Source organism: Corvus moneduloides, chromosome 26 (genome assembly GCF_009650955.1).
Source record: "Corvus moneduloides isolate bCorMon1 chromosome 26, bCorMon1.pri, whole genome shotgun sequence".
Taxonomy (NCBI): Eukaryota; Metazoa; Chordata; class Aves; order Passeriformes; family Corvidae; genus Corvus; species Corvus moneduloides.
Genome location: NC_045501.1, coordinates 6047850 through 6071502, shown reverse-complemented (window position 1 = coordinate 6071502; position 23653 = coordinate 6047850). Strand labels below are relative to the sequence as shown.

General features: G+C 47.8%; 2 long non-coding RNA genes across 2 annotated transcripts; both read left to right on the top strand.

Annotated features, from left to right (window-relative positions):
* Window positions 1-16341: 16341 nt before the first annotated feature.
* On the top strand, window positions 16342-18955 carry LOC116435381. The gene is made up of 3 exons (XR_004236768.1): window positions 16342-16451; window positions 18161-18246; window positions 18846-18955. It is a non-coding gene; the product is annotated as an uncharacterized LOC116435381 (long non-coding RNA).
* Window positions 18956-19540: 585 nt separating this feature from the next.
* On the top strand, window positions 19541-20446 carry LOC116435382. Its single transcript, XR_004236769.1, has 2 exons — window positions 19541-19586; window positions 19957-20446. It is a non-coding gene; the product is annotated as an uncharacterized LOC116435382 (long non-coding RNA).
* Window positions 20447-23653: the final 3207 nt, after the last annotated feature.

The window sequence follows — 23653 nt, the reverse complement described above, 5'->3', positions numbered from 1 at the left end:
TCTTCATCAGTAAAGGGTTGTTGCCGACAAAACAGAGTATCGTCCATATAATGGTAGATTATGGTGGCAGAAAAGTGCTCTCAAACTGGTTCCAACGCCCAATGCACGTATAACTGACACATAGTGGGAGAGTTTTTCATGCCTTGAGGCAGGACGATCCATTCATATCTTTCTGTTGGGGCGCTTTTATTGACAGAGGGCACTGTGAAAGCAAAGTGCACAGTATCTTCGGATCATAAGGGAATAGTGAAAAAACAGTCCTTAAGATGAATAACCAAAATTTCCCAGTGTCGAGGCAACATAGTAGGAGATGGCATGCCAGGCTGGAGAGCGCCCACAGGCCACATTTGTTCATTTACTGCTCATAGATCATGCAAAAGGCGCCACCTTCCAGATTTTTTGGGAATTACAAAAATGGGTGTATTCCATGGACTGATGGAGAGCTTTATGTGGCCTGCTTGCAATTGTTCATGTATCAGGTGCTTAGCAATCTGGAGCCACTCTTCATTTAAAGGCCACTGCTCTACCCATACAAATTTATCAGTTTTCCATGGAATTCTTGGGGTAGGTGCCTGTTCTCCAGTGGCTGCACCTAAAAAGGCGTTGGCACATTTAATGTGGCCCCTATCTGGCTGAGGATGTCTCGTCCGATGAGACCTCCCAAGCCCCCTGGAAGGGCCATGACATATGGGCAAAGAGTAATTTCTTGCACTTCTGGCAACTTTATTTTATTGCTTGCAAACTGCGCATGGGGGTGGTTCCTCCCCCTACACCTTGTACTGCATCAATTGCAGGGCACAGAGACCACTGTCGAGGCCACTTTTCTCTGCTGATGATTGTAACATCAGCGCCTATATCCATCATTGCAGTAATTTTATGTGCCTCGGTGTCATTTAACATGGTAATAGTGACCATGGGCCGAAGTTTCATTTGCTGTACAAAATTGACGACTGTTTCCCCGGTGGACCCAAAGCCACGGTCCTTGCGATAAGGACGAGTATGAATTTCTTCTCCTGCGGGCTTGTCTATAAACATGAGCTGAGCAATCCGTTGTCCCGCTTTAATGGTAAGAGGGGGAAACGAGGTATAAGCGCAAATTATAATTTCTCCAGTGTAATCAGCATCAATGACCCCTGGTAAGACTATTACTACAGCAAGTCCTGTTGATGATCTCCCTAATAGCAATGCTCCAAATGAACTGTCCACGTCTACCACGGGGCCAAAAACACCTGTGGGAATTTTGTGGACAGTGCTGTCCTTTAAGGTGATATTCACTGCTGCTGCCAAATCGACTCCCAGGCTTCCCCTGGTGGTGGGGGAGGAAAGGTCTTGGACACTGATGCCTGGCCGACTACTTGTGTCGGAGCGTGGTAAGGCCTCACACTGGATTTCCCGTTTTTTGACCTCTTGCATACGGTTGTAGAATGGGTATCCTTTTGGCATTGGTCACACTGTACAGCCACCTTGCAAATGCGACGAAAATGTCCTTTTTGGCCACAGCGAAAGCAAGTTCCTGACTCTTCTCCTTGTGATTTAATGCCCATCTTTGTAACTGCAGTGGCCAGGAGCTTTGCAGCAGGTTTTATGGCCTCTGCTACCATACTGGCCATAACTTGTCCTTGTTGTTGTTGTACCGCTCGATTGGCTAGCTTGAGCATATCACTTACTTCCGCACCCCTTGGAAGGGTGGCGAGGACACACTTCGTATTTGGATTGGCTCCTTCAAAGGCCAACAACTTAAACATACTCTGCTTTGCGTCCTCTGATTGGCTGGCCAGAGCTTGCCAAAGCCTATCGATGAAATGCGAGTATCCTTCAGAATGGCTTTGTCAGATGGTGGTGAAGCTGGGTTGAGGCCGGGAATCAGGTACTGCACTGAAGGCTTGGCGGGCAAGCTGCGCTGACAGATGATGTATGGGCAACGGGTATTGAAGCTGCACTTGTAAATGTCCATATACTCCAGACCCGGTACATGTCAGGGTTAATACCGTATAGAGGTTCATTCTGCTGTTGCGGACGATTGGCCTCCATCTGTGCTAGCCTTTTCCACTTTCGCTCCCAGTGAAGGAACTGGGAAGGTGTCAACAGAAGCCTTGCCAGGTTAGTGCTGTCTATAGGAGAGTTGGTATCTGCTGTAAAAATCCAATCCAAGGCCATGCGGGTGACCTCAGATTTTATTCCATGATCTGTTACAGACTTCTTGGCTTGTGGTAAAACTTTCCAGCAATGCTGCTCATATCGTCGTTCACCATTCTGGAATATGATGGGGCAGGCAATTTGCCCTGCCGCTTCCCAGTCTCCCTCCAGGATAGCATCTTTTATAATTCCAGACCACCTCTGTCCCAATCGAGAAGTAGTGGGAGCGCCCGAGAAATAGGGTGGAGGTGGTGTGTTATCAAAGTCAGGAGGTGGAGTGGAGGGCTCTACTTGAGCCCATTCCTGTAGTTGCAGGGCTGTCTGGGCCACACCCTTTCGGGACTCAGTGGGACCCTGTTGTGGCTTGTGCTTCCGATGGAGCTTTTCTTCCATAGAAGACAGAGCACAATCAAAGTGTGGTTTCATTTGATGCATTGCCTCTTCTACTTGATGAGCACATCTTTCCAATGCTTGTGGGTTCACTCAAGATCCTGGGGAATGAGCAGGTAGCTCATTTGTCACCTCTGTCATTGGTATGTGATCATCTGGCAGAGGAACAGTCTGTGGCTCTGGCCGAAAAACAGTCTGTGGCAGAGCAGCAGTCTGTGGTCCGGGATGAATCTCTGCTGGCAGCGGAGGTGGAGGGGGCAGGCAAGCAGGGTAGAGATGCTGCTGACAAGAAGGACCGCCCGATGCTCCGCCCATTGACTGGTCGACTGTAACTTCCGCGTTTGCCTTCAGTTTGCTCTGAGGCACAGTGACGGTAACTTCCTCTTTTGGCTCTGATTGCAAGAGCTCTTTCTCCTGCTCCTGCAGGAGTTCACTGACAGTCTCAAAGTGCTTCTCTGCTTTCTGCCCTTTTATCACGCTTGGGCTTTTAAACAGTCCACTCAGCCCCCTGCACTGCGTAGTTTGGGCAGGAGTGACAACCCCAGCCGGTGTTGCAATTGCCCCCACTGCAGCTGCAGCTACTTTTGACTCAGCTTGCATATTTTTCAAGGCATTTATAACAGTTCTCCAGGTGGGCCCTAAGTTTGTCATTTCTTTCCCTTTTCCCTGGATAGTACAGTCCCAGAGGTGATCCCCTACTTCCCTCCACTTGGCTGCATCGAAGAGGAGGGGGGGACTCGCAAATGTCCACGCTCCTGCGCCCATAAAACGAGCTTATTTAGATCCTTTTCCTTGACCTCCTCCCCTCGCTTAGCAAGGATACTGAGGAGTAATTTCTGTGCTGCCGCAAACTCTAAATCCATGCTAGCAGGGTATCATGGAGGGAAGGTAGTGACCCTTCTTACCGGCCTGACCGACGTCCTTTGACTCGCGGTCGACACTCTCCGCCTGCAGTGTCTCTGTCGCTCATCATCGTCACCCTTCTTTCGGTGATCAGCGAGCATATCTTCCTCTGAGGAACGGTTCCTGGTCGGGCGCCAGAAATAGCCAGAGATCTGCCAGGATGAACCACGCTTCTCATAGAGATACAATGGAACTCCGTTTATTCTATTGTCAGTCCCATAGTTATACCCTAATTCTCCAAGCACGCGTAAGCAAGCTCCATACTATTGGGTTACAGCTACTGTTCACGCGGCTTTTAATAGCAAGCGATTGGTTACAGATTAATATGCACACGACTAACTAACATAAGTCTTTCTCTTTCTGTGGTCAGCATCCCCCTCCGCAACATCCTGTTGGCTTGCCACATCAGCATTGCTCCTCTCTTTTTTCCCTAGTCAAGGACAGTTCACTAATATAGCTTGGATTGTGAATGTATACATGTCCCTGTTCACTCAGCCATTTCTCTACAAAACTCCAAGCACACTTTCATCCTACCAAGATATTCACACCAGGAGTCATGATGTAATTGGTGCCTGAATGGATATTTGTGTCCTTTTCCTAGGCCTTCCCTACACCAAGAACTTTCGCCTCACTAACACCTCTTCGGCGTCCCTGACATTCAAGCTCTGCATTCCAGACGATGGTTCAGGGCCTGTTGTTACCTGCTATGACCAAGTGCACAACAATACTGACCCATCCTGGAGGAAGGGAATTCATTTTTATGTGGAGCCAAAGGAGTTAACAATGACTCCCAGCCAAGGGACCATCCTTCCCCAGGGACACCAGAATATTGAGGTATGGGAAGAGTCCAGCTGGTGGGGCTGAAACTTCACTGGAGTGTCGGAGGGCTTTAGCTCTGCCAGCTTTGAGCATCGTGTGTATGAGAGACCTGTGTGGATACAAAAATGCTGCTAGCAAGAATTTTCTTGCTATTTTCTAAGTCTGTGAGAGACTTTTCTCTCTCACAGAAGATAGTAGCAGAGTTCTATAAACAATGAAACACCTGCAACCTTGAGAAGCCTTGTTTATACTATAGTAGAAAAATATTTTGACAATGGATGTTTTAGGATTCTAGCCAATCATCCCCAAGGGGTGGCTGATCCCTTATCCAATTAGACTATGAAGAAAAAAGTCTATAAAAGGGTTTGTAAAATAATTAAAGAGATCAATCTTGCTGCACAATTCCTGCCTGCTGGATTTTCTCTCCTCCTCCCTACGGCTACGGGACACAGTAATATTTTACGGCATTAATAGACCTGCACCGATGTGAGGCCTCTGTTAGCTGGGTTACTGGGGATGCTCCTGAAGGAGCTGTTTTGTCTCCAAAATCACAAGCTGAAACCGTGTACCAGATGATCAGTACAGAAGCCGTTCTTGTGCTTTTGAGAGAGATTTCTTTGATTGAAAGTGGGCAGAGGAAGGATGAGGACAGGAGGAGGCTGTTAGAGAGATGTCACTGTATAAAGCAGTTTGCTTTTCTTCCTGGTCTCATTTCTCCTCTCCTGGGGAGCAGATGAGTTGTGTTCACTGCAGGGATCTCCAGGGGAGACAGAAAAAACTCTGCAGCCATGAACTGCCCAGCACCTGCTGGGCCACACTTTGCCCTCAATTTCTTGCTGTAAAGCTGGACTAGTTCTGTTCAAATCAGAAGACTTCCTCTGCATTTATGTCATTTCAGTCAGAAGAAAAATTGGCCCCTTAATTTGAATACAGTGGTGCATAGAGCTTTACTCTAATGTTTCAATTTAGCTGACCTATGCCCTGATAGAAGGGTGTGTTTAACAAATCCGGTATTGCCAGAAGGCTTGTGTTACTCCCAGAGACTGTGCTCTACACATGGACCAGCAGAAGAATTAAGGCAAAATCCTCCCCTTCCTTGCCATGAAACAAGAACTGGAGGACACCACACGTGGGCAATGAGCTCTTCTTTTCCACCAGGTGACCCTGTGTTCCAACACCGTGATGGAATACTACCGGTATATCCTGGTGGTCATGGAGGGTGTTGGTGAGGGAGTGTTGGCACTGAACGTCACGGGCAGGTATCAGCATTTCCCTGGCCTCCCCCAGTGTCTTGGGGTGACTTTATGATGTGTATCCCATATCACTGCCTATGCCCAGAAATTAATTCCTGTGCCTTTCTGTGCCTCTAAACTGAGCCTGAGAGGGGCAAGGAAAAAAACTGAGCAAAACTTTTTCAAAGCAGTTTGCAGCTTGTTCAAGGTCACACACAGATAGCAATTTGTTTCCCAGCTGCGGCAGGGAAGGGGGGAGCACCCGGCTTGCTGCTCCCAGGACAGTTTTTTTTTTTGGCCAGTGGTTCAGCTGCTTTGTTCTCCGGAGAGAGACGGAGAGTTGAATTTTTCCTTCCCTGGAATTTCGGATTTTCTCCCTTTTCTACTGGACTGCTTGATTGCTTTAACATCAGAGCACATCGGGAGGACTTTCCACCGGCACAGAGGGCCTGGCCCTGGCCCAAGCCCCAGCTCCGAGGAGACCAAAGGGAGGACTCTAACACTTTCCCAGGTTTTTCCTCCACAGCGAAAGATTTTATTATTTAGCATTATTTTCCTTTTCTGTGTGTTTGTTAAATAAATGGTTTTATCTGCTTCACTTTCCTTCGAGGAAAATTTATTTTTTCCCAACCCTGGTGGGGGAGGGGTGATTGTGCCTTCTCTCAGAGGATATATTTCTAAATTTGGCCAAACTGGAACAGGTTGCTACCCACAGCAGGGGTATATGATCTTCTTGGTGGCAAGTACAGTGGTCAGTTTGGTCTTGCCCTCTATTTCCTCGTCACTTCCTTTTCGCTGATTTCCAGGCAAATTGCTTTTGACACTTCTTAATTGTAGCTTCCCGCCGTTCCTCAGGTATCTCCCATTCAACAGGCACTAGTAATTCCCATCCACAAAGCAGGGTTACTATTTCAGCTGTTCTTTGCTCTACCTGGATGGGGAATAGATTTGGCATTCGACACTTCATGCAATGAGAGCGTCGTTTTAGTGAACTACAATACCAATAGTTTTCACAGTCTAGACATTTACAGTTAACCCAGCTAGCATGTCCAGTATTGGGGTGAATCAGACAGGGTATATGGTATGGCACTGTTGGAGGTAGCAGTTCCTCCTCCTTTTTAAATGAATCACAAGCTAAGGCCAGAATATGAGAACTCTCAGACCGAAATAGTCCTGATCCTCCTGTTTGGAGTGGAAGTATTCCTCCCCAAGAGAGGTACCGGAGGTGTCTCAGGACTGGTCCAGGCAACACTTGAAACCACTGCTGTAAGCTTGGCTTTATTTCCCAATCAGGTGTGGTTCTTGGTGTATCCCTTGGATCATTTGGGTTTTCCCAGTGCATTACCCCCCAGTTCCCGCTTAAGAGTTAACTTGGTATCACCAGGCATAGATGTTATAGTCCACTCCTTGGGTTCTTCCACGGGTCCTTTGATTCTGCTGGCGTGGATCCACCCTCGCTCCTTGGTCCGGATCGCTGCCTCAGTCATCAATAGCAGCTGAAAAGGACCTTCCCCTTGTGGAGTTAAAGATTGCTGTTTCCATGTTTTTACTAGTACCCACTCCCTTGGATGGATATTGTGGATTTTAAAGTCTAAAGATGTGGTTTGAGGGATTATCCCTTTCAACCTCAAATCTTCAAGAGTCCTTGCAATTGTGTTGACATATTACTCCTTTAACACTCATTTCCCCTAATTCATAGGTAGCAGTTTCATTTTGGGTGGCCAGAAAGGGTAACCCAAACATCATTTTGTAAGGTGACACTCCCAGGTCTGACCTGGGTTGTGTCCGAACCCTCAATAAAGCCAGAGGTAGGCCTTTTACCCACGACATTTGAGTTTCATTAGTTTAGTTAAGGTTCTCTTTAAAGTTTGGTTCATCCTCTCTACCTGTCCTGAACTCTGTGGCTGCCATGCGGTATGTAGTTCCCACTTTATTCCCAAGGCTTGAGTTAGTTGATGTAGAACTTTTGATGTAAAGTGTGTCCCTCTATCTGAGCCTATCCTATTAATCATTCCATACCTGGGAATAACTTGTTCTAAGAGGGTTTTTTGTTGCTGCCTGTTCTGAGCTTCCGCTCCCCAAGACACTTGCCTCTGCCATGTGCCCTGAGCTCCTTTGTTCTAAGCGCGGGCAAAACCAAATGTAACTCAAACTCTTTAGCAGTGTCTGATTGGCCGGTCACCCCGGGTCCGCCCCCAGTCCTCCCCTTTCCCCTTCTCCGAACAGAAGAGACGATCAAGGGAGGCCCCGCCCTCTCTTGGCTCTGCTACCCTTTCTGCGAACGTCCCTTGTCTGTTTCTTTTGAAAGCTTCTAACTGCAGGGAATTGAGCGAGCAGGGAGCTATATTTCTCCCTCTTTGCTTCTGCTGGAGGTATTTGCTTTGCAGCTGATACAGGTACCGATTCTAGAGCTACTAAAGTGCTAGATTGCCCGTGCTACCTCTCTGGGTTGCTCGAGGCTTTCTAAGGCATTAAACCACTAGCCTAGCCAGTAAAAAGCTGAAAAGATACCTTCTCACTTACATACTACATTGGCTGTGGCTCTGACAGTGGGAACAGCTTCCACCCAATGGGTAAGATGGTCTGTTATTACTAACAAGAATTTTCACCTCTGTACTTGGGTGAGTTCGGTAAAGTCCACTTGGATACTTAGAAAGGGTTGAAGAGCTAACTCATGACCTCCTGGAGTTGTTTTTCTCATCACCTTTTTATTTACTTTTTGGCAAACCATACATCTTTCAGTTATTTGTTTAGCTAACCCGTAAGTTCCAATGCACCCATAATTCCTTAGAAAGTGATCACACAAAGCCTTGGTACCCCAATGAGTTTTTTGATGCATGTCTTCTAATATTTTTTCTGGTGAGTGATTTATTAAGTAACTGCCTTCCATCAGGAAGTTTCCATTTTCCACATTTGTCTGGCTTTCCCCCTATCTTACTTAATTCTTTTTCCTCGGTTTCACTAAATTTTGGAATCTCCAATTTTTCGTTCTTTGAGGTCAAAATTAGCATAACCCTTTTTATCCTGTTTTCTGCAGCATCCTTATCTTCTTGATCTGCCAAATTATTTCCTCTTATTTCTGAGGTCATTTGTTTTTGGTGTCCTTTAATATGTACTACAGCTATCTCTTCAGGTAATTTTAATGCCTCTAAAACTTCTAAAATAAGTCCTTCATGTATCAACCCCTTTCCCTTTGAACTAAGTAATCCCCTTTCTTCCCAAATTTTCCCAAAGGTGTGTACTACTCCAAAAGCGTACTTTGAATCAGTATCTATAGTTCCCTTCTTGTGTGCTAAATATTCCAGTGCCCTTTTTAGGGCATATAATTCGCAAGTCTGAGCTGACCAGTTTGAGGGTAATTTTCCTTTTTCAATGGTTTGCATAGTTCCCCCATCAACTAAAGCATATCCTGACATTCTTTTTCCTTGTACACATCTGGAAGAACCGTCTACATATATTATTTCACCTTCTGAAAGGGCTTGTTCCTCGAGATCTTCTTGAACTTTGGTTTGGTATTGGATAACTTCTAAGCAGTTATGTGTCAGGTTATCTTTCAGCTCTCCATATAAGAATTGAGCTGGATTTAGACTCCTGCTCACTTCCAGTGTCAAATCATCACTATCTATCAGAATTGCTTCATTTTTTAGCATCCTAGAGTCTGTTAACTGTTTTTCAGCTTTCTGGTTTAGCACATTTCGAACTGCATGAGATGTGTACTCTATCAGCTTGCTCCCAAAAAGTAAGCTTATGACTTTCGTCTACCAAGATTGCAGTAGCTGCTATAGCTTGAATACATATTTGCCAGCCATGGCTTACTGGATCTAACATCTTTGACAAGTAAGCTATTGGTCTCTTCACTCCTCCCCACTCCTGGACCAGAACTCCATGAGCTACTCCATTTTCCACATTCACATACAGATGAAAGAGTTTTTCTAATGAGGGTAAGCTTAAAGCTGGTACTGAGGCAAGTTTTAGTTTCAGTTCCTCTAATTTACTGTTATCCTCTTTGGTCCATTTTGTATCATCTCCTTCTGTCAACTTTTCATACAGAAATTTTACAGCTAGTGTGGATCCTTCGATCCGTAGTCTACAATATGCCAATAATCCAAGTAGCTTTCTAATTTCTCTCTTTGAAGAGGGAGGGGGAAGGGATAGAATCCCTTCGATTCTCTCAGGGTTTAATTCTCGACTTCCCTTGCTTATTAAGTGACCAAGATATTTTATTTCTGATTCTACAAATTGCAGTTTCCCTTTTGATACTCTTAACCCCTTTTCTCCAAGAAAGTTCAGAAGTTTTGTCGTTGCTTCTCTGACTTCACTTTCAGCTTCCCCAGATAAGAAGAGATCATCCACATATTGGATGATTTGTATTTCTGGTGGAGTAGGGAAGGCTTGTAATATTGTTTCTAAAGCTTGTCCAAATAGGTTTGGCAATTCTGTAAATCCCTGTGGTAATCTTGTCCATCTCAGTTGCTGCTTTCTCCCGGTATTTGGATCCTCCCATTCAAAGGCAAAAATATCTCGGCTTTCTTCAGCCAGTGGGCAGGTCCAGAAAGCATCCTTTAAATCCACTACACTAAACCACTGCTGCTGGGGTGGGACTTTACTCAGGAGAATATAGGGATTGGGTACCACAGGATAACGAGCCCAAGTCCTCTCATTAACTTCCCGTAAGTCTTGCACTGATCTATAAGTGCCATCAGGCTTTCTTACTGGTAGAATAGGGATGTTATGAGGAGACATACAAGGTTCTAATGTCCCATCCTTTATTAGTCCCTCTATTACTGGTTTTAAGCCTTCTCGTCCTTCTAAGGATATAGGGTACTGACGTACACGTATGGGACATTCTTCTTTCTCAATCGTGATCCTTATGGGGTCAATGTCCAGTCCTCCTCTATTCCCTTCTCCAGCCCAAACTCCTTGTTAATTTTTTTTTTCATCTTCTTGACCAAGTTTTAAAATTCTAGCCATCATTTTCCCTTCTTCTGGTATAACTCCTATTCCCAACTCCACCTGTAAATCCCTCCCTAATAAATTACTACCTGCCCCAGGGACTAATAAAACATCCCCCATCCAAATTCTGGTTTCCCCTTCGATTACCACGTCTTCTATGACAGGAACTGTAAAACTTTCTCCTTTTGCCCCTGTTACTTTTACGGTATCTTTACTTATACTACAACCTTTTGGAGTATTCACTAGGCAGGTTCTTTCAGCCCCTGTATCAACCACAAATTCTAACTCCTCCTCCTGGGGACCGACTTTTAAAGTTATCACAGGCTCTAGATGGTATTTGTCCCCCAGAAAATAGAGCCGGTGACATCCCTATTCCTCGTCTGGGCCTATTTCTCAGAAGATTTTCACATCCCTCTTTAAGTGAGGGCATTCTCTTCTAAAATGTCCTTCCTCTCCACAGTAATAGCAAGCAGTTTTAGAATGCTCCTGAGTTTTTGTTTGTACTGAGTTCCTGTTTTTCCCCCTTTCTCCTTTTCTAAAGCCTGAATTTCTAGGAGTGGTATTCGGAGACCCCAGATTCCTTTGAAAGTTACTTTCTCTCATAGTGGCTACCATAATTTTGGCTTCTACTTTGGCTTTTTCTTCATCCCTCCTGACATAAACTTTTTGAGCCTCTTTTAATAAGTTGTTTAATGATCCTTTGTGCCAGTCTTCCAAATTTTCTAGTTTCTTCCTAATATCTGGCCAGCATGAGTGACAAAATTGACTCTTAATAAAGCCTGCCCAGCTACTGTCTCAGGACCTATCCCAGAAAATTGTTCCATATTTCTCCTAAGTCTCTCTAACCATTCAGTTGGAGACTCTTCCTTTGCCTGTTGCCCTTCAAAAGCCCTTTTTAAATTCTGCCTTCGAGGTGCTGCCTCTTTTATTCCTTTGATTATTAGATTACGGTAATCATTCATATTCCTTCGCCCAGCCTCTTCATTGTGATTCCAAGCAGGAAGTGTCAATGGCATCTTCTGGCCTCCTGGCAGTCCCTGCTGGTTTTCTCTTTCCAAATTCTCATACCTGCGACTCTAATAATTTCTTGTTCCTCTTGAGAAAATAATATTTTCATTATTGCTTGCATCTCTTCCCAGGTGAAAATGCTTGGGCCTAAACATTGATCTAATTGTTCAGCTCTACCCACAGGATTGTCTAATAATCCTCTGACCTCCTTTTTAAAATTTCTAACCTCTGAAGAAGTGAGGGGGATGTTTACAAATCTTGTTCACCCAGCTCCCATTGGAACTTCCCTTAAAGGGAACAAATGGACCTCCCCATCCCAATTCTTGTGTCCTTTTTCTCTTATGATACTTCTTTCCTGTCTTGGGGGGTGTCGGGAGATGGCTGTTCTGTAACTGAGCTCCCCGTACTTCGGTGTTTTGCTTCCTCTTTAAGGGGAACAGCAGAAGCGGTCGTTGCCAGGGGAACGGTGCAGGAGAGGGATGGGGAGTAGGAGGTGGGAATCTGTCGCGATAGAGGGGAAGCCCAGACGCTCAATATGAGTGATCAGCAGGAATCCGATTTATTGATTGTACCAGAACTCCTTATATACTAACAATAATAGGCTACATGCATATTCGTAACGGCGCATTCTAAGTGGTTCACGTCGACTAAGCTGATCCTAAAACCCCTCCTTAGTCCCCCTTTTGTGGTCAGCAGTTCTGCTTTTTTCCCTGGCCTTCTAACCACAGATGTCCATTGTTTTGCTGCCAAAACCTAACCTTGCTGGCTCTGCAAATAAACCCGTAGCTCAGCAGTAAGGCTCAATGGTGGTTCGGTTACTGAGCAAGATACATGTAATATTCTGCAACTTCAGTTGTTACACAGGATGTGTGGTGCATTGTCTTATGAGACCTTGCTCAGCTAGCTGCAAGGGTCTATGTGCCCGTTCTCACGTAGCCAGCTTCTCAGATCAGTAAGCTGCAAAGAATCTGTATATCCCGAATCTATATGTCCCTTTTCACATAACCAATCTCTCACAGGAATCCTCTCCGAGGCTGATTCCTCCAGGAGTGGGGGGGCGTAGGCAGGGACTGCCACCAGAACGGCCAAGGGGACAAGTTCTTCCGGTGGATACCAGAGTCTGGCATGGACTCTCTGCACACGGTCCACAGCAGCCACGGTGGCAGGACTCTGTGCTGCCGGCGAACCCAGTGCGGCCCACGGGGCCGAAGCCGGGTTCCATGGAGCAGTGGCAGACAACACAGCGGGGGCAGGGGCTGGTGGAAGGGCTGTGGACATCGGAATCGGGGCCGGAGCCGGGACCAGGGTGGCGGGGGGCCCCAAAAGCAGTGGGCTGGGCTCCCACAGGACCCGCAAATGCAGCCTGGTCTGCCTGGATTCAGGGGACAGCAGTGTCTACAGGAGCTGTGCAGGCATGCGCAGATGCCGAAAGAGACTCTGGGACAGATGGACACCTCCAGCAGGCTCAGCCTCCCACGCTGGGGCAGGGAAAGAGCGTGAGGGGACCCCCGCTGCAGAGGAAGGAGCGGCAGAGAAAGTGATCCCTAGGGGCTCCAAGGGAACCCCCCTGGTGTTACCAGCCTCTAACCCCGTCTCACATTCGGGAGTTGTGTTATGTAATGGAGCGAGTCTTGATAACTTTGTTGCACTGTGTAGCCCAGAGCTTCAGAACACTGTGTGGAAGGAGTGGTATTTGTCCCCAGCTCCCTTCTGGGGACTTTGCTATGCCGACAAAGAATCACTGAATGCTCGTAGCACCTCCTGTCCAGCAAGGGAGGGTTCTCCCTGCACTTGTGCACCCCAGTACGGTATATTTTTGTCAGCTCTGAATTTTCCCTTCTCTACCTTCAGGATGAGAAAAAAGCCTGACTTTGTCTCTTAGCTTTCCTGCTCATTCACAGCTGAAAGCTGTTGACATCCTGGACTTGCTCCCATGGTGTTGGGCCCACTGTGCCCCTCCCAAATATCTTCCTCTACCCTAAAAACAACTGATGGAGATGGAAAGTGCAGTAACCAGTCTAGTTACAGGAACAGGCCTGGGTGCCAGCTACAAATCTGTGCTACCTTCTGTCTACTGCCGTGACCTACCGAAACAGGGGTCGGTAAAAAAAAGGGGTTTTTCATAAATGCGCCTGCTCTTTCATTTTTCTTTTCTTTTCTGAGGGCTGCCAACCCTCTTGTGCCCTGAATGGCTCTCCAAGTCTCTACCCAAAGTCCTGACCCGAGCTGTGATGCTTCCAGCCAGGATCCCACCGTGAGGGGATGGCGAGAGTCCTGTGTGTCAGCCCTGGTCTGGAGGCTGAGCTGGAGGTGACAATTATCCCTTTTCCGATGGCCTGTGAGCGGTGACTGCCAATTCTCCAAGGGCCGTGGCACATTTCCTCTGGGAGCGGGAGCTCCATTGTTACAAAGCTTCCATTTTTACAGAGGAAACATCTTCAGTTTCATTTTCTCCCTGTAGTGGAAGAAGAAACATCACTTACAGCTACTATTGTAAATAAAGCAAAAGCATTTCAGACAGATTTGTTAAGTAGAAGCTTCTACTCCTCAAGGCACAGCTCCACTCTTTTTACAAGGTTTCCATTGAATGCAGTGTGGAATCTGCTCAAGTAGGAACTGCTGGGTGATGCTTATTGAGATGTATTTTTTCTTTAGGATGCGACTGTCTCCAAACTGGAGGATATTTAACAAACGGTAAGTAAATGGGTGTTGTCTCATTTAAGGTATGGAATGGCAGAGCGATGCAAAGAACTGGTAGAAGCAGGATATGATGTTCGCCAACCAGACAAAGAAAATGTGACTCTTCTTCACTGGGCAGCAACAAACAACAGACAGGAGCTGGTGAAGTAAGCCGGGAGTCCCTGTGACAGTAACACAGCATATTCTGCCACTGTTACCTATAATCACTTTGTTGCTTTTGTACTTGAAGACAGAGGAACGCACTGCCTGAGAAGAAAAGGGCAGACAGCCCAGTTTCTTTAGATGTGAAATCATGTAGTACATGAAATCATGAAATGTTCCCGGGTTTGGTTTTTTTTAACAAAGCGTCCTGTTTTAAAAGTTAAATGTCTGCTAAGGAAGGTGGGAACCTTCCTGGAATGGCAAGAAGACCGCTCTCTCCAAATCATTATAACTTCGAAAATTATGGGGCTTTAAAAATGCAGGAAAGGAGTATCAGTTCTTTAGCACAGAATATGCACAGAACAAACACAGCACACACACAGGAGGTTCCCCCGCCCAGGGCCGGGTTTGCCCTTTGCTGCAGTTACGGCCACGCCCGGCAGGGGCCGCTGGCGGCTGCGGCGGGCGCGGGGCGGGGCCGGGGGCACTCGCGGCCGGCAGGGGGCGCTCCGCTGCACGCTTGGCCCCTCAGCGGGGCGGGGGCAGCGGCGGCTCGGACACAACGGAGCGAAGGGAGCGATTCCCCGGGCACTCAGGGGACGGCGGACACAGCCCCGGCTCCAGGCGGAACACCGTGCACCGTCTGTGCATTCCCGAGCGGCAAGGAGGCAGGGAAAGCAGGCACATTCGATCACACTGCCGAATTGCAGCGTAGCAAAGTCCCGAAGCCTAATGCACAAAAGCTCCCGCAGCAACCACGCCCCGATCCGCCGGCAGAAGGGAAGCAGGCAGTTTTACACCGCAGTCACTGAATTCCAGGATTCCCGTAAGTCTCGGGCAGAGCGTACACCTTTTGCACGATGTGCGACTGCCTGGGCAGCCTTTAAAAATACGTGCCCTAAAGCAAAGCCCTCCATCCTCCCCAAGGTTTCCCGGCTGCCAAATCCTAAAGTTACAGTGACAATCTTCTTGGCGCAAAAGATCATGGGATAGATACCTTATGGTTAGGAATCCCCACCCAAGCCGGTGTCCTTCCAGGGAGTTGGAGAGAGAGGGAAGGTCCTCCCCGAGCCTCCTTTTCTCCAGGCTGAGCCCCCCCATCTCCCTCAGCCGCTTCTCCTCAGACTTGTGCTCCAGAGCCTGCCCCAGCTCAATTCCCTTCTCTGGACACGCTCCAGCACCTCAAAGTCTTTCTTGCAGTGAGGGACCCAAAACTGACCCCACGATTCGAGTGGGGCCTCAGCGGTGCCCAAAACAGGGGGACGGACAGTCATTGCCCTGGTCCTGCTGGCCGCACTGTTGCTGACCCAGGCCAGGATGCCAATGTCCTTCTTGGCCACCTGGGCACACCTGGGCTCGTGTTCAGCAGCTCTTGGCCACCACCCCCAGGTCTTTTTCTGCGGGGCCATTGGAAATTGCACAGAACAGTCAGTGCAATGTGGGGAGTTCAGTAACAACTCCAGGCAGCCCAGTCTGATTTAGGGACTCTGTGGCCGCTTTGCTAACAAGTCAAGGCGGCCCAGTTCCCTTTAAGGGCTCTGTGGCCGCCTAAAGTAACCAGCCCGTAGCGCTGCAGGGGGACGTTGCGAGCCAAGTACAGGTGTAAACTATGTCCTTGGACACCAATTCCCAGTCTTCCAGAACGTTTGGGTTTATGTAGTGATCCCTCCTGCCCGGTGGCAGAAGCGCCTTCTGCGCGCCCGCGCTGCCGGCCGTGCTGGCGGCGCAGCCACGGAGGAACGGCCGCTCCGCGCGGGCCCCGCGGCCGCCGCTCCCCAGGGCACGGCCGAGCGCTCCGCGCGCGCAGCGGGACAGGGGCCGGAGCCTGCGTCGCTCGCGCTGCTCGGCCCGCGGGCGGAGCGCGCGCCACCAATGGGGAGCCGCGGGACGGGCGGGGCTGGGCGGGGATTGGCCGGGGCCGCGGGGCGGGGGCGGGGCCCGGAGGGGCTGGTGCCGCTGAGGGGTCGTGGGGGCGGCAGCGCGGGAGCGGCGGCGGCGGCCGCGGCGGCGGCGGCGGCGGGAGCGGCGGCGGCGGCGGCGGCGGCGGCGGCGGGGGGCGTGGGCGCGGGTTCTGGTTCTGGTGGGGGAGTGACCTCCCGGCGAGGGAGTGACCGGCCCCCGGCGGGGGACTGACAGAGCCCCGGTGAAGGAGTGGCCCCGGGCGTGTGGGTGGGTGTGTTCCTTCCTTGCCGTGGGTGGGATCGGGCCTGGAAGGGAGCCAGCCGTGTAGGCAAAGGGGAGCGGCGAGCCGCCTTCCCCTCACATCGCTTCTGAAAAGAAGCCTACGGGCTACTAGAGGGAGTGGCCTTCAAATGGGACAGTGGGGATTCGGATTGCATATTAAAATTTTTTTTTTTTGCTGTTGGGGTGGTCAGGTGTTGGCACAGGTTGCCCAGGGAGGTGGTGGTTGCAGAGGGTACGGTCAGGCTCAGTCAGTATCCAGATAATGGATCAGGTTGGCGGCGATGAGGCACGTTGGGCCAGGAAGTCCGTAGTCCAGATTATAGGATGATGATGATCTTTACCATAAGAAGTGTTTGATCAGACCAAAAGAAAGCTGTAGTGCATGTTGCACAGAGAGAAGCAGGTGTTGCCGAGTAAGTCATTCTCCATTCCCACTGAATTTTTGCTTGGATAGGATTCTGTCTTGTTTTCTGTGGTGTAAATGACATATATGGAGCAAAGAGTCTGGGCAAAAGCATCCAATTGACAAGGTCCAGTACAGGTAATGTTATAGCAGTAGCAATTTCTCAAATTGAGAAAGGCAGTTAAGTTTATAGGACTTTATTTCCAGAGGTTTATGAGAATGTGGTGAAACTTGTTTTTTCTTTTTGCCTGTATGTGTAAGTAATAAACCATATATTATCTATGCATCTTAAAAGAAATTTCCAGTTAGCAGGAAGTTTAATGGATTACTTTGATATCATTGCAGTGCTCCAAGCAGTGGCCCACTAATGTCACCCTTGAAAACTGGAATGTGAAGGACCAACAGCTTGCTCATCTTCATGCCTGGGTCACTTTGTTGCATGCATGGCAGTGCTGTTAAATTTGTTTCTTCCAGAATTAAAAAAAAAACTAAAAAAAAAATTGGAGGATTGTTGGGGGTGTGTATTGGATTAACTTTTGTCCTGGTATTTCCTATTTATTGCTACTCTGTGGTCAATACCACCTCTCAAGTTTGAAGATCACCTATGAAATCTCTGTAATATGCTGGGATTTTCAAATATAGAAGTGTCAATATTTGCAAAATACTGGGTTAAATAAAATCGAATGGGAAAACACAGCCAAAGCTTCTGGTAATTACTTGGAGCAGTAACCAAGTTGTTTGGTTGGATTATTGTAGGAAGAAAAGTTACAAATGCTTCCTTGAAGAGGGCACAAGAGGCTGAGCGACTTCCAGACTGCCTTAGATCTACCTAAGGAAAAGAATCCATGCCAGTGTTGTAGTGTGTAACCTTTATGGATTGTCAGCATTCCATTTCCGGATGGAATGGAGTGGGGAGAGGGGAACTTGCAATACCTCTGGGAAGGGAGGATGCCTTCCCACCTGGGAAAGCTCTGTCACAAATGGCATTGCTGAGCTCAGGGCTCCATCTCTGCAGCATAAGGGTGGTTGCAAAGGAATGGGATTGCTCGGTTCCAGTTTCACTCTGACAGTGAGAATGTCAACAGGACAATGTGCTGTTGCCTCGTGGTGGCAGCCAAACTATTTCCTGCTCTTCCTTAGCAGTCTAAGGTTCTGATCATGTGTAAACCGAGAGCTGCACTGCCTCAGTTGGTTCTATTCAATAATGCAGAGCCTTCGCTCAAGGTTAGAAGTGATGTGCAGTTGAAGATAAAACTGTAATAGCATATTTTTTCTGCTTTATTTCATACAGGATAAAGTCTCAATGTGTGTATCAAATCAAAAGCTGGCTTTACTTTTAGATGATGGATACAGATCTATGTTATGGCTACTGGACAGGTAATTAAACTATTTTTTTAAAATTATGCTATCCAAACTTTAAAAATATATTTTCTATTAAAAATGCAAAACATTTTTGCCGTCCGAGGTAATGTAAAATACGTGTTTTATCATGTTCCTGTAGTATAAATCAAAACCACAAAAACTATCTAGCAAGTATATGTTGCACCAGCTACATCTTTATAAAGTAGCCTGGAAAGATTGGAGAATCAGTACAAGAATAAACCAAAGGAAAGGTCTTCTGACAAGAGGAAGTGAAAACAGGAAACAGATGAGTTCCGAAGGGAAAAATATTAAAGAGAGAAACAATTGCCAATGTTTTTGAAAAAATAAAAAAGGACAAAGATGTGTGGTTACATCTTGTAGCTAGACGATATTGAGAATTATATATTTTAAAATTCTAATCTGGACAGAGATGATGTGTAATCCAGGTTATGAACTAATAAGAGTTGTAAGAGTTATGAGGCATAATCACGATAAGAGTTGTGAGAATTAGCTTAAACAAACTCTGTGTCCACTGTAAAAGAGTTCCAGAGGAGATGATGTATTCATAGCTGGCATAAAGCAGTCAAGTTATAAAGCCTTTCTTGTTTAAGCAGGAGATAGAAAAGAGGAGGCCTCCAGTAAGGCACTCCCAGAAGCCAGAGGCAGAGCAGCGATTGTCCTGGAGCCGCCAGTTCCCCAACCAAAGTTCCAAGAATGATGTGGCAGTACGAGAGAAGAAGACTTTTGGTGTGGTGCTGGAAAAAATGCTCCAGCAGCAACGGCAGATGTTCCCATCTGCAGGGCACTTAGAGCCCTCAGCAATGGAGAAGAAGGATGAGGATGAATTCCACACGTCGGATACTCCTGGCAGGAGACTTGACCATACCTGGTGCCTCCATGAGAGCTGCAGGACTGGAGACGGAGGAAGCCCTTTGGACAGGACTCACTGCTCCCTCCGAGCCGCGGCTCTCAGCAGAACCGTGTCATTGCTGAGGATGCACCTGGCCAGGAAGAGCCTTGCAGAGGAATAGTAGGCCAGCTCATTGCAGTAAGGGAATGGCTGACGGGTGTTTCCCAGCAGAACTTTCCTGGAGGTGCCAGTTCCAGTCCGTGACTCGCAGGATGCTGTGGCGCTGCCATAGGAGAAGGCCTTTGGCATGGTGCTAGAGAAGATCCTCGAGCAGCAAAGGCAGGTGTTGGCAGCTCCAGGGAATTCCCTGACGTCAGCAGTGGAGGAGCAGGATGAGGAAGATCTCCACACTTGGGATCCTTCTGGCAAGAGCCTCCATCCCTGCCAGAGCCTCGGTGAGAGCTGTGGGAGCACAGACAGAGGAAGGCCTTTGGACAGGTGCAAGGTATGAATGATGCACGGTCCCCTGTCGTGGTGTGAGCAGAAACATTTCTTCCAAGCATCCCTAGCTTTTAGAATAGTTTCACTCTCAGGTTTGAATAGCGTGAGCCTGGCAAGCCAATAGTCTAAATGTTCAGATGTCTGCTACCCAATACTAGACCTGAACTCAAGTCTCTCCTAGCAACATCAGGCTTTTTCCCTAAGCCAAGTGCTGCGAGGGGAATTTCTTCTGCAAAACTCCTGTGCTTCTGCTGCTTGTTCCATTTTAGAAAGTTTCCTCCATTGGCCCTGCCTTGATTGAATAGTCTTTTCTCTTCTAACTAGAAGCTCCAGGTTCTCTTCTTACAAGTTGTCTTTGTTTTGTTTGCCCACAGACAGGAGTCCCTCCTCCATCACAGCCACGGCAATCATCCGAACCTGCTTGTGGCTGAGGATGCAGATGGCCAGGAAAGGCCTGGAAATATATTTGGAGCAAGCCGTGTCCAAGAAGATTTTCCTGGAGAAAAGCATGCTTGCAGCAAGTGTCTTGGAGCTGCCAGTTGCCAGTCCATGACTCCAAGGATGCTGCGGCACTGCCAAAGGTGAAGAGTCTCAGAGAGTTGCCAAACAAGATCTTCCAGCAGGAAAGGCAGATGTTGGCAGCTCCAGGGAATTCCCTGATGTCAGCAGTGGAGGAGCAGGATGAGGAAGATCTCCTCACTTGGGATCCGTCTGGCAATAGCCTCCATCCCTACCTGTCCTGGATTGTAATGTATACTGTTACCATCCCCATGAGCTGTTGGAACCAGGTGGGGTTGTGTTTCCTCGTGTCTTCCCCCGGTTTATCTTTCTGATAATGGCCCATCATTGCCCTGCTGCATGACTCAGGGATAACTCTCCCTGGAGTATCTTTTGCAATGAGCCCATCAACACCTGGCCTCCTGACTCATCATCCTATTGTGAGATCCTCCACCTAGAGGGACCAAGTGTTCCATCCTAGATATAATCTGAGATTCTGAATAGCAGAGATAATCTTTCCACTGGATTTCCAGAGGACAGGAGCTACATAGCCACCACTGGACCTTCTGAGGAAGAGCAGACCCTTTCTACAGGATCACCGCTTTAAAAGGACTGCAGCCACCATTCTACCGCACTGCTACCACCATCCTGCTTAACAGGGTGTCAGGTTGTATCCTGACTCTGTCAGTTTAACCCAGTGTTTTCTGCCTTTTTTTCCTTTTCTTTCCCCATTAAATTGTTATTCTGACTTGGTGTCTCCCACGAGTTTGTTTTCAAGCTAGTACATATTTTGGCGCCCAGTGTGGAGCTGGGTGCTGAGAAAAGTTAGAATTACACTTTTGTATTGTAGAAGCCACCTACTCACTATGATGTTCAGCATTCTTACATGGGTCTTGTACCTAGCTCTCCATATTTTTCGCACATGGGGAACTATCTGCCGGTTTTAATGCTCCTGTATAGACCAGGGTATGGTATAAAATTTGCTTTATTCGTCTATTATGCCTACTGCATGATAACCTCCGAGGCAATGAACATAATTTGGAATATATATTCAACTTTGTCTGCTTGTCCTACTCTAGGCTGCTACATCTGGGGCCTCAACAATCATACCCAGCCCCTGGGGGGAGGATTAAAGAATGGTTTTTTCCAGCCTTTCAAGCCTGACACAGCAGTTTTTGAAAATATTGAGTTCCTTCTGGATGTCAAAGAAAGGATAATCTTGCTGTTAGTTCTGCTTTGTCTTCTCTGTACAATGTACACCATGCTTAGAATCAGAGCTATGGCACAGCATCCTCAGGATGAGAGGGTGTCATAGGTTAGCAAGCATAGTCCCAGAAGGGACGTCCTTGCTAAGGGGTGCTTACAGTTTCCTCTGGGAACTGATAGAACCTATCAGCTGGCCCGTTTGAATATGGACAATTCTCTAAGCCACTTAAAGTTGTGATCACCTCTGTGATCCACATTTAAGAATAGGCACACTCCCCCTCCCAGCTCTCTCTCGTTTCCGGCGCTGGGACAGGTGGCTGCGGGCCCCGTGTGGGGGCCAGTGGGCCCAGCCAGGCCCTGCTTGGGCCAGGCCAGGCTGGGCCACGGCCATCCTGGGTCGATGGACCTGTTCCAGCCATGGAACCCCCCCCACTGCCTTGCCGTGGGCAGCCGGAGCGGCTCGGCTCTCCCCCCTCTCCACTGTGATAAGAAAAATTCAACATTCCAGCTGCAAAGCTGCAAGGCTGAGGTGAGATTAACCCTTTTATTGCTGTGAAGAGCTGAAAACCCTAGGGAAGAGAGAGAGGAGATGCTTAAAGCTGAAATTCTGTTGTGAAGCTATGATATATCAGAGTATCCTGTTGTAATTTCATGAAGATATGGGGGGTGGAGTGTTCAACTCGTGAGCAAAAGCACCTGTGCCGAGATAGGCAGATGCTGACGCAGCTGTAATTTCATGAGAAGTTTGGACAGGGAGAGATGGACCAGATGAGGACTTTTGCTCCAAACGGGAAAGGAGAAAACCTCAGTCCCTAGAGATGAACCAGATGAGGACTTTTGCTCCAAATGGGAAAGGAGGAAACCTCAGTCCCTAGAGATGCTCCCAGAGATAGTCCTAACGATGAAGATGATGAAGACCCTTTGCTCCCAGGGAAGGAGAAGGGCCTCTGTTTTTGTTTCTGAACGGCTCAACCTTAAAACTGTACCCCAAAAAACTTCAAGAGTGGATCCTCGAAAGCAGTTGCGGGAAAAGCTGCAAGTCGGGGGAAAGGACTCACACGCAGGCAGAGAGACTCCTCTTCCTAAATGGACTGAACGATATTTGGAAGTGGGCGGCTGTCTCGTTGTGATAATGTTTTCATAGCATGAGCAAGAAGAGACTTCTCTTTCTAAATGGACTGAACAAGGTTATTATGGAAGTGGTAAACAGACTGAACATCTCAAGGGTTGTCTTTTTACATTGTCAGTGGGAGAAGGGAGGAAGGTGGGGGGAGGAGGAGAGTTCTGAAGGTGGTATAATTTTTTTTCCCTCTTTTAGGTCTGTTAATAAACTTCTTTATATTCTTTCAAGTTTGGTGCCTGCTTTGCATTTCTCCTAATTCTTATCTCACAGCAGATAAACAGTAATGAGTATTTTGGACCAAACCACTACAGAGGGAAAAAAAGAGCAGAGCAACAAACAGCATGTCTACACAGACTGACACAGGGGAGAAAGAAACCAAATGCAAGACAACAGCATCCATGTCTACGCAGACTGACACAGAGGAGAAAAAACCAAATGCGCTGTCAGCATCTCCACACAAACCATCACTGAACCAGAATAGCCTACACCGATTGCAGTTGGCCCTGTTCAGCAGAAGAAATCAAAAAGCAAATCAGTCGGCGTAGTGACTGACAAGGATGCAGCAGGACCTTCACTCCCAGCAGTAGAGACAGAGCCAGAGATCATCACTCGGTCGCTATCCCTGGGTGAGCTGCGTGACCTGCAGAGGGAATTCACCCACCAGACAAACATGTCTATCCTCACCTGGCTGCTCCACATTTGGGACGCTGCAGCCAATGACACCATTCTGGATGGAAGTGAGGCCAGGCAACTGGGATCTCTGTCCCAGGATGTGGTCATTGACCAGGGGATCGGGAGAACCCAAGAAACTCTCAGCCTCTGGCGGCGACTGCTGACAAGTGTAAGGGACAGGTACCTTTGTAAAGAAGACCTCCAGGTGCACCAAGGAAAATGGAGCAGAATGGAACAAGGTATCCGATGCCTGAGGGAATTGGCTGTGCTGGAGATCATTTTCTCAGAAGGCAAGAGATTTCCTAAGAGCCCAGATGGTGTCCAGTGCACATCACAGATGTGGTTGATGTTCGCACACCTTGGACCAGAGAAGTACTCCCATTGCCTGGCAACGCTGCAATGGAGGAAAGGCGAGGACAGGGTGGGCATCTTGGTCCACAAACTGAGGATTTACGAAGACACTGTCACAGCCCTGTTTCGCACCCATGTCTCGTCCGTGGAAACAAGGCTGGCTGAGCAAGTCTGGAGCTAGATTGAAGAGGGCCATCAGAAATTGAAAAAGGAGCTTAAGG